Here is an 8,918-nt window from a genome sequence, read left to right as displayed (position 1 = left end):
GCGCAGTTAAATAATAATGGGGATAATCCATCTCCCTGTCTCAATCCTGTTTTTACTTCAAATGCATCTGATATTTCTCCTCTGAATTTAACCTTTGACATTATGGTTTTTAAAGTTAGGCTAATCATTTTGATTAGTTTTGGATACAAACCAAAGTTCCTTAGTATTTTTAATAGGGATTCCCTATGTGTGCAGTCATATGCCTTTTTAAAATCTATAAAGGATATTACCAGTTGTTTGTCTCTCGATTTGTAATAACAGATTATGAGTTTTAGGTTTAGTATCTGTTTCGGGCAGCTTTTTCCTGGCCTAAACCCTCCTTGGTATTCCCCTAATTCATTTTTTAGTTGGGTTTTTTATTCTGTTGTAGATTATTCTAGATAATACTTTACACGTGCAATCTAATAAGGATATCCCTCTGTAATTATCCGTGTTTGTTTTTTCTCCCTTTTTGTGGATTGGGCATATTATTACTAATGTCCATTTTTTGGGGGATTTCTTCATTTTCCCATATTTTTTGGATCGCTCCTTGTAAACTTATTATCGCATTTTCTCTAGCGTTTTTCCATAATTCTGCATACCGTTACAATAATTTTTAATGAAACTTCCTTCTCATGTATATTAAAACTAATTTATTAATCAGTGTGATGAAAAAAACCAACTGATTTATTTTCAAACACACAAGGTTATCTTTCCACAAAACACTTTCTTTGAGAAACTTTCCAGCCCTTTTTTTCTATTCATTAAAGCTACTCAATATGAGAAATTTCAGTATATAAATTAATTAGATTAAACCTGCAATAAATATTTTAACCTATACAAGCTGACGATGAGTCTATGACCACGAAAAAATTTAATTAAAATTTTTATGAGGTCACACTTTCTGTTTCGTTATTTTACTCCTCTACGTATTCTGTTTTCTTAAAAATTATATTTATGGAAAATAGAAATTTTTAATTAATTTGTAATGGTTGATATAATACTGATTACAACTTATTTTTAATATTTGCTTTTATATTTGCAGTTTTAACCAATGAATCAATGGCAGCGCAGTTTTATATTTTTTTTGCTGGTTATGAAACATCAACAACTACTCTACGTTTTTGTTTATATGAATTGGCACTTAATAAAGAGATACAAACAAAATTAAATTGATAAAGTATTAACAAAACATAATGGAGAAATATCACACGAGTCTTTAAAGGAAATGACATATGTATAGAGTACCAAGGTAAAATTTAAAAATTTTTGGTTACTCAGTAATATTGCTAATTTTAATTTAGTTTTTAATTATTTAATGCATGTGATATTAAGATATAAGCCATTATGAGAATGAACAATTTTCTTTAATTAGTGTAGACAGTGTATAATGGACTGTTTACCAAAGAAATAAGTAAATTAATTGGATATTTAGTATTATCTATCTATAATACTTTCTTATGGCTCCAATACATGTAAATAAATTGAGATATAAGTTACATTAAATAAATTTTTTTCAGATCGACATGTAGCATACATACATTATACAGATCACATTAGAAATGGATAGATATACTAATTTACAGATAAAAAAAGAGCTAGTCCAGCATTTGCTGGAATCAAGGTATACCATGGTAAGATCTTGATCAGAACAGCATCATAATATACACAATTAGTTATGAAATAAAACAAATTATGTGATTAAAGCCCATATTAATTATTAAATTAAATTTAAGCCCATATATTTAGAAGACATTGAAAATTATCTCAGGAAATATTAAATGGCTGCCATCTGTTTTAGGAATGTCAGCCTAAAGTATGTTTGTCAAAATTTTTATTTTTCAATGCTTTATACTTTACAATCTACCAATTCCATTTAACATTTTTGAATTGTCCTCCTTTGCAGTTGGAGTGCGGTGGTTTTATACTATAGAATAAATTGTTTAAAAAATAATTTTTTGTTGAATTTCAAATTTCACTTCAGTTTTCTATATTTAATTGTTGAAAATTAATTTACGGGTTGTCATACTTTACGATCAATCTGTACATATATAAATACATGCCCGAGTGATTTTGTATAAAATAAACATGTGGATGTTGATTTTAATTCTAGGTTCAGTAAGAAAGAGAAATCAACTTTATCGGCGTTACCTAATTTTTTCTGCTGGATCTGAATGTGTAATCGCATATAAACATATAAGCCTGCTGAAATGCAGCTAATAATCAACTTTAAAAGTTCGTCACATTTTCAGTTTGTTCACCAAAGGAACTTTCTGTATAATTATCATCAATACTCTTATAGAAAGAGGGTCTGAATAGTATTTGTTTTGCTTTGAATGAAGCACTCGTAGCAATAAAGTGTTAAGCCGATTCTCATCATTGTTAAATATTTATTATATCTACATACATATATATATATATATATATATATTCCAATTTAAAGTATAATATCATCTTTCGGGACTCCCTCAAAATTCAGAATGAGTTTTTAAGGTACGCAAATGGGCTATCAGATCATTATTTGGTGCTTGTAAGTATAAATATGGACCGATGATAAGAAAATTAGAAAACTTAACTTATACTGGTGGTTTTATTTATTTATGAATATGTAATCTTTGATAAAATAAAAAAATAATCACTTATTTTTAGAAAATAAAAACATTCACTTATGACAAAGTAGAAAACAGAACTGTTTTTATTACTCTATGCAATATTTTGCTTATATGTTTGCATTGTGATTTTTAATGAATTATTGAACCTTTTGAAAAACTTCTGGTCAATTGATTTTAATAATGATTAAACTGATTACATCACTTTAATCGAAAAAATACTTCACTTAACTGAATTTTTAAATATTATTTAAAAAATCCCATTTTTCACATTTAACATGTAAATAAATATTTCATTGTTGTTACCGCTTTTTGAATTGCGAATTATTATGTAGTTATCTGTTATACTTCATTATTTCAGTCTTATTTATATAAATTATTACACTATTATACTTATAATTTTATACTTAACCTTAACATTATTTCATGTACTTCCATTTAAATTGTTAACGTAGATCTTATGCAGAATGCTCACTCAAAGAAGTATGTAAATTGTCAAAATGGGCTTTAAACACATTTATTTATTGCCCACAACAGAACGGAGGCTGTTTGGGGCAAGAGGTTTTGTGTGTATAGCTGTTACCATTTTCCTCAAAAACTACTGGACTGATTTTTATGTGGTTTTTTGGACTACGTAGATATCACTTCACAGCAGGTTCTTAGATTAATTTTACAGTTGTAGGCCACCAGGGAGCGCTGCAGTAGATGTGTTTCTTTAAAACTGTTGGGCCGATTTTGATGCTGTTTTTTTCATTATATAGGTATTACCTCAGAGCAGGTTCTTAGATTAAGCCATCAGGCGGTGCTGCAGTAGATATATATTAATTCAAAATGGCTTTTGAATGTTTCTAAGTCTTTCTAACTCCAGCAAGGCTACATTATTTGTGGATTATTAAATAATTTGCACAGGTCAAGTATACTTAACTCATCTTCATAATCAACATCAGCCTATAAACATCCTACTGTTGGGCACAGGCCTACTAATCTTAATAAGTAATGAATAAAAAATTTAATTTAACATTTTAAAAACCTATGACAAAAAAATATAAAATAATTAAATAACTGTATTTTTACCTTATAATCATCTGTGACATTGTTTTTAAGACAATAAAATTTAGAATTTTGATTGACCGTCGTGCGTGACCCTAGACTGTGTAGATAAGCTTTAGTTATCATAGTCACACACAATGGTTATCAAAATCTTAAATTTTATTGTCTTAAAAACATCACAGAGAAAACAGTTATTTAAATATTTCATGTTTTTTAAGGTTTTTTAACATTTTTAATTTAATAACACAAGCCAACAAAAAAAAAAAATCTGTAATTATACACGGTTATGTTAATTAATTTTGGGGTACTGAATTCAAAACTATTAACAGAAATTGTGTAATACGTCGCTTTTTTTAGATACATATGATTTACCAATAAATGCATAATCACTGGAATCAATATTTTAAAAAGATTATTTGTGTATTAATTTAAAATTTGTTTAAATAACTAAATTTTTATTTATTCAAACACAGATAAATTTAAATAAATTAATACAATTTTAAAATAACAGTTTGTTAAAGTCTAAATCATTGGAACTGTCTTTTAAATAACAGTTTTTAAAAGTTAAAATCATTGGAATTGTCTTTACCTTTAATTTTTAAAATATGTTGACAAAATTTCTCGCTTGTACGATTTTTGATCAATTTCTCTGAACCAACAATAGTTACTAATCATTCCAGGATCCCATCTTCCTTAGCACCGATGGTTTTAAAATATCGTGATGGAAATGCTCTCCTTGCTCATCATTGACACAGCCCAAATTTTCAGGAAAAAGGTTTTGGTGGAAATGTAGGAAATCAATTTATAACAACTTCCTACGCCCTAAACTTTGTAGTTTTCTAACAGCTTATTAATAAAAAAAAAAAAAAACACGTATTTTTTATCTTTTATGTTATCTAAAAAACTACCAACAACATCTTGGAAGGACTTCCATGCAGCTAGTTCACATTTGTTAAGTTTATCGTCAAATGTTGAGTCCTTAAAAAGTTTATTGATTTGTGGATAAATAAATATATTCGCCTTGAGCTTACTATTACTCAATTTAGGAAAACTTATTTTTAAATGATTAAATCTGGGTCCATCTTTGTCTAGTCCTTTTACAAAATTTTTCACTAGTCTGAATTTTATGTGAAGTGGCGGTAGTATGATTTTACCAGTCTGAATTAATGCTTTCCTTTTTTTTCACCAGCCACAATGGCCAGTTCTTTACTTTGTAATCGCTTTTCATAACATGACTACCTCAAAGACAAAAACCATCAATATTTTGTAAACCTTCCTTGTAAACCAAGAAATAACGTAACAACTTTCAGATTATTACAAGCTTGCCACATATGCTCTTTCTATTATTTGCTTCTAATGTTGATGCTATAGTTTTATACGTTTCTTTATGTTGACTGCATATGCTAATAGTATGATGGCTATGCTAATAGTATGATGGCTGTTTGTTATCATTATGCTGCAAAACTGCTTTTATGCTAACATTAAAAGAGTCAATAAAAATACACCATTTTTCAGGAATATGCTGAATTCCCTTTCATCAGGCCATCGACATCTGTACAAATACACAATGAATTTTTCATAATAAAAAAATTGAAAGAGTTTTATTTCATGTTCTAAATGTTGCATCTTTTGTTTTTTCCACTAAAAAATTTAAGTCACAGTCTAGACCCCAGAAGTTCAGCTTGCTGCTTTGATAATTTTAAATCGCGAACTAAGTCATTAAGTTCTTGTTGAATTAAATGAGGAGATTTCTCATCTAATACAGGAAGAAATTCTTAAACATCTTCTATATCATTTACTTCATTTTCAGACTGTTCTTATTTTCAATGTAGGATTAATGGTGGTACAGGTAACTCGTCTCGGTGTGGTACCAGTTTTAGAGCTGTGAACACATCTGCATATTTTATGAGCTTTCTATTTTTGACTGCAAATCCAAATATATTTGTCATAGAAAAGTAGCAGTCAGTGAAGGTTCATGTCAAACTATTGGCACAGCAAATGGCATGGCATGTTGTTTCCCCTTCAACCATTCAGGAACGAAATGCAAATAACATGAGGTGCCCAGATTTTATCTTTATCCCCAAGTGCAATCAAAATAAAATTCATGAACTGTTTTTATTAATTTAGATATAGTCTTTCTTTGAAATTTACACAAAAATTTACTAGACATAACAAAAATTGTCTGGATGATTTGAACATCCACGAACTCTTGCAGAAGCCATGTTGTAGTAAATAAAAACGAGAAAAATCACTTTTGTATTATAAAGAATTGATGAAAATACAACAAAACACTAACTATGTGAAGCACAACACACAGTATAGACATGTGAAGCTAGACTGAATAAGATTTTAAGCTTTGTATTAGACAACAGATATCTGTGTGATGTCATCAGTTTTTTTTTTTTTGTTTGTGGGCGAAAAACGCCTGGGCGTTATCATCGCCGGGGATGTTATTAATAAAAGGGTAAAATAACTCAAAAATAATAAAACTAATAAGGTGTAAAATTAATATTAATCATATAATAACAATTTATTAAAAAAAAAAGAGTCAAGAAGGTAAAAAAAAAACTCAAAACTAATACTGCAGAAGAAGTCTTTAAAATATAAAAGTTAAAATAATCTAATAAAAAAACTATATAAAACTTACCTAATTCCGATGGGTTGTGCAAAGGCTCCCTTGTCGGATAATAAAATTAAAGACACAGAACCAAAAAAATCAAAATTGAAAGTAAAGGTTAAAAATTACCAAAAACTCTTCTAGCATTAAAATATATATGATAACATTAAATCTTTTTGCAGTAACCTGGTACTATGCAAAAACAGAAACATCCGATCCAAAATTCCATTATTATTGTACAAGAGATCACGGATGTTTCTAGGTAAATTAAACTTATGACGCAAAGCCGCATAACATATGCAGTTCACGAGAATGTAGTGCACAGTCATGCGGCAGTTGCATCGTGTGCATAGGGGTGGGACTTCTCCTGAAATTAGGTATTCATGTGTGATCCTCGTATGTCCTATCCATAACCGGCATAGGACCACTTCCTCACGACGAGACTTTCTGCAAGAGGAGCCCCATGGCAACACTAAATCTTTAATCTGTCGGAGTTTATTATCGACGGTAGTCGCCCAGTCACTTTGCCACCTTGCTCTCAGTGATTGTTTTACACGATTGATAAAATCAAAGGTAGTAACTCGGTTGGTGAAAGGAGGTTGAATACACGCTTCTTTGAACCCAGACACTATCACCGCGTCTGGGTTTGTCTTGGTGAGAATATACTGAAGCATTTGCCGGAAAACAGTCGGTGGTGTTGATTGTTTATTGTATGTTGTAAGGTCAAATATAAAATTTACAAGGTTTATTCTCCACGGAGGATATGAGCACGGACATGATGGAAATAACGAGGGAGTGTCAACATTTATATGATGCAGCAGACGTCGGGTACGGACACCCACTGGCACAGTACAGCGTGGATGGTCCTCATACTTCCTTAAATTAGGATTCCTAAAAACTGGGTCAAAAGCCAGGTGATTCGGCACAATAAGATAACAAAAGGTGATCTCGTCTATCCCAAATGATGGCTCGCCATAGTCTACAAGTAAGCTTGCGACAGGGCTTGATCTAAACGCACCTGTGGCAAGCCGAAGAAAAGCATGATGAAAACCGTCCAGAATTTTAAGCACGGTTTGACAAGCTGAAGAGTAGGCGACACAACCATAATCTAAACGGGAACGAACAAGGGAATAGTAAAAACGTAACATACATGACCGATCGGCTCCCCAATTAGTGTTACTAGGGACCCGCATCATATCTAAAAGTTTGGAACATTTTGTCCTCAATTCCTTTATATGTTTGACCCAAGTAAGACGGCTATCAAAAAGCAAACCTAGAAATTTGACGTAAGGAGAGACAGCAATAAGCTCTCTGTTCAGAAAAACCCGCGTCGGGTTCCGAAGGGATAGAAGGGTTCCGTAGCCGAGAAAAGATTACACATTTTGTTTTGTCGGATGAAAATATGAAACCAGTAATTCTTAACCAAGCCTCAAGGCGAAATATAGCGTTCTGTAGCAGTCGCTTTGCTGTGGGTGTTGAGCAACTCGCAACGTAAGTAACAAAATAGTCAACGAATAAAGAACATGAGACAGGAGCCTGTACATAGTTGGTAATGCTGTTTATGGCTACAGAAAACAAGGTAGCACTTAATACACTACCTTGAGGTACTCCATTTTCTGAGACGACACTGTCTGAAAGAGAATCGTTTACACGAACACGAAACGTTCGGTGATTTAAGAATCATCGGATAAAAGCAAGCATACTGCCCTTGATTCCCCATCACCTAAGGGTGTTAAGAATACCACGTCGCCAGGCTGTGTTGTACGCCTTTTTTATATAGAAGAAGATAGCAATGAGGTGTTGGCAGTTCAGGAAGGCGTTTTGTATGGTTGTCTCCATTGACACTAAATTGTCAATGGAAGATCTTCCTTGTCGGAAACCACACTATTCCGAAGAAAGAAAGCCATGTTTCTCCAAGTACCATGTAAGCCTGCGGTTTACCATTCTCGCCATTATTTTACACAACACGCTTGTTAAAGAAATAGGGCAGTAGCTTGAGGGATCGGTTTTGTCTACCAGGCTTTAGTACTGGTATAATAAATGCTTCTGACCAGCCGGGCGGAAAGACTTGTTCGGAGAATAAACCATTGTAAATATTCAAAAGATGTTGTTGTGCTGAGTTAGGAAGGTGTGAAAGAATACAAAGGCGAACGTTGTCTGGTCGAGTGGAAGTATCAAGTGAGTACTTAAGTGCGTACAACAATTCTTTAAATTAGAATGGAGTATTCAATTCACCAATATTTCTATCCGTGCTTTGCACCTCTTAAAGTCGTTACTATATGATGAAGTGAAAGACACCGAGCGGAAAGATTTTGCTGAAGTATTTGCTACAGCCGAGGATGATGAAAGGAGTTCTCCTTCAGCAATGAGACCGAGAATAGATTGCCTTGGCGATCTGAAAATTGCATGGATTTTTTCCATGCAAGTAGACGTGGGAGTAGACGTGCATGCAGTAGACGTGGGAGTAGAACACGAGATGGTGTTCACATATTTCGTCTATGAATTCCTCTTAGCATTCAAGAAGACCCGACGGCATACCGCTCTAGCCCTGCGGTATAAATTTAGATATTCAGTTGTAGGTCTACTATTAAACTTGCGTAGTGCTCGCCGTCAATTCTTAATAGCACATTTGCAATCATCATTCCAGCATGGAACGGGAGAAC

This window comes from Lycorma delicatula, chromosome 1, assembly GCF_047948215.1.
Source record: "Lycorma delicatula isolate Av1 chromosome 1, ASM4794821v1, whole genome shotgun sequence".
Classification (NCBI taxonomy): domain Eukaryota; kingdom Metazoa; phylum Arthropoda; class Insecta; order Hemiptera; family Fulgoridae; genus Lycorma; species Lycorma delicatula.
This window is presented reverse-complemented; position numbering follows the sequence as displayed.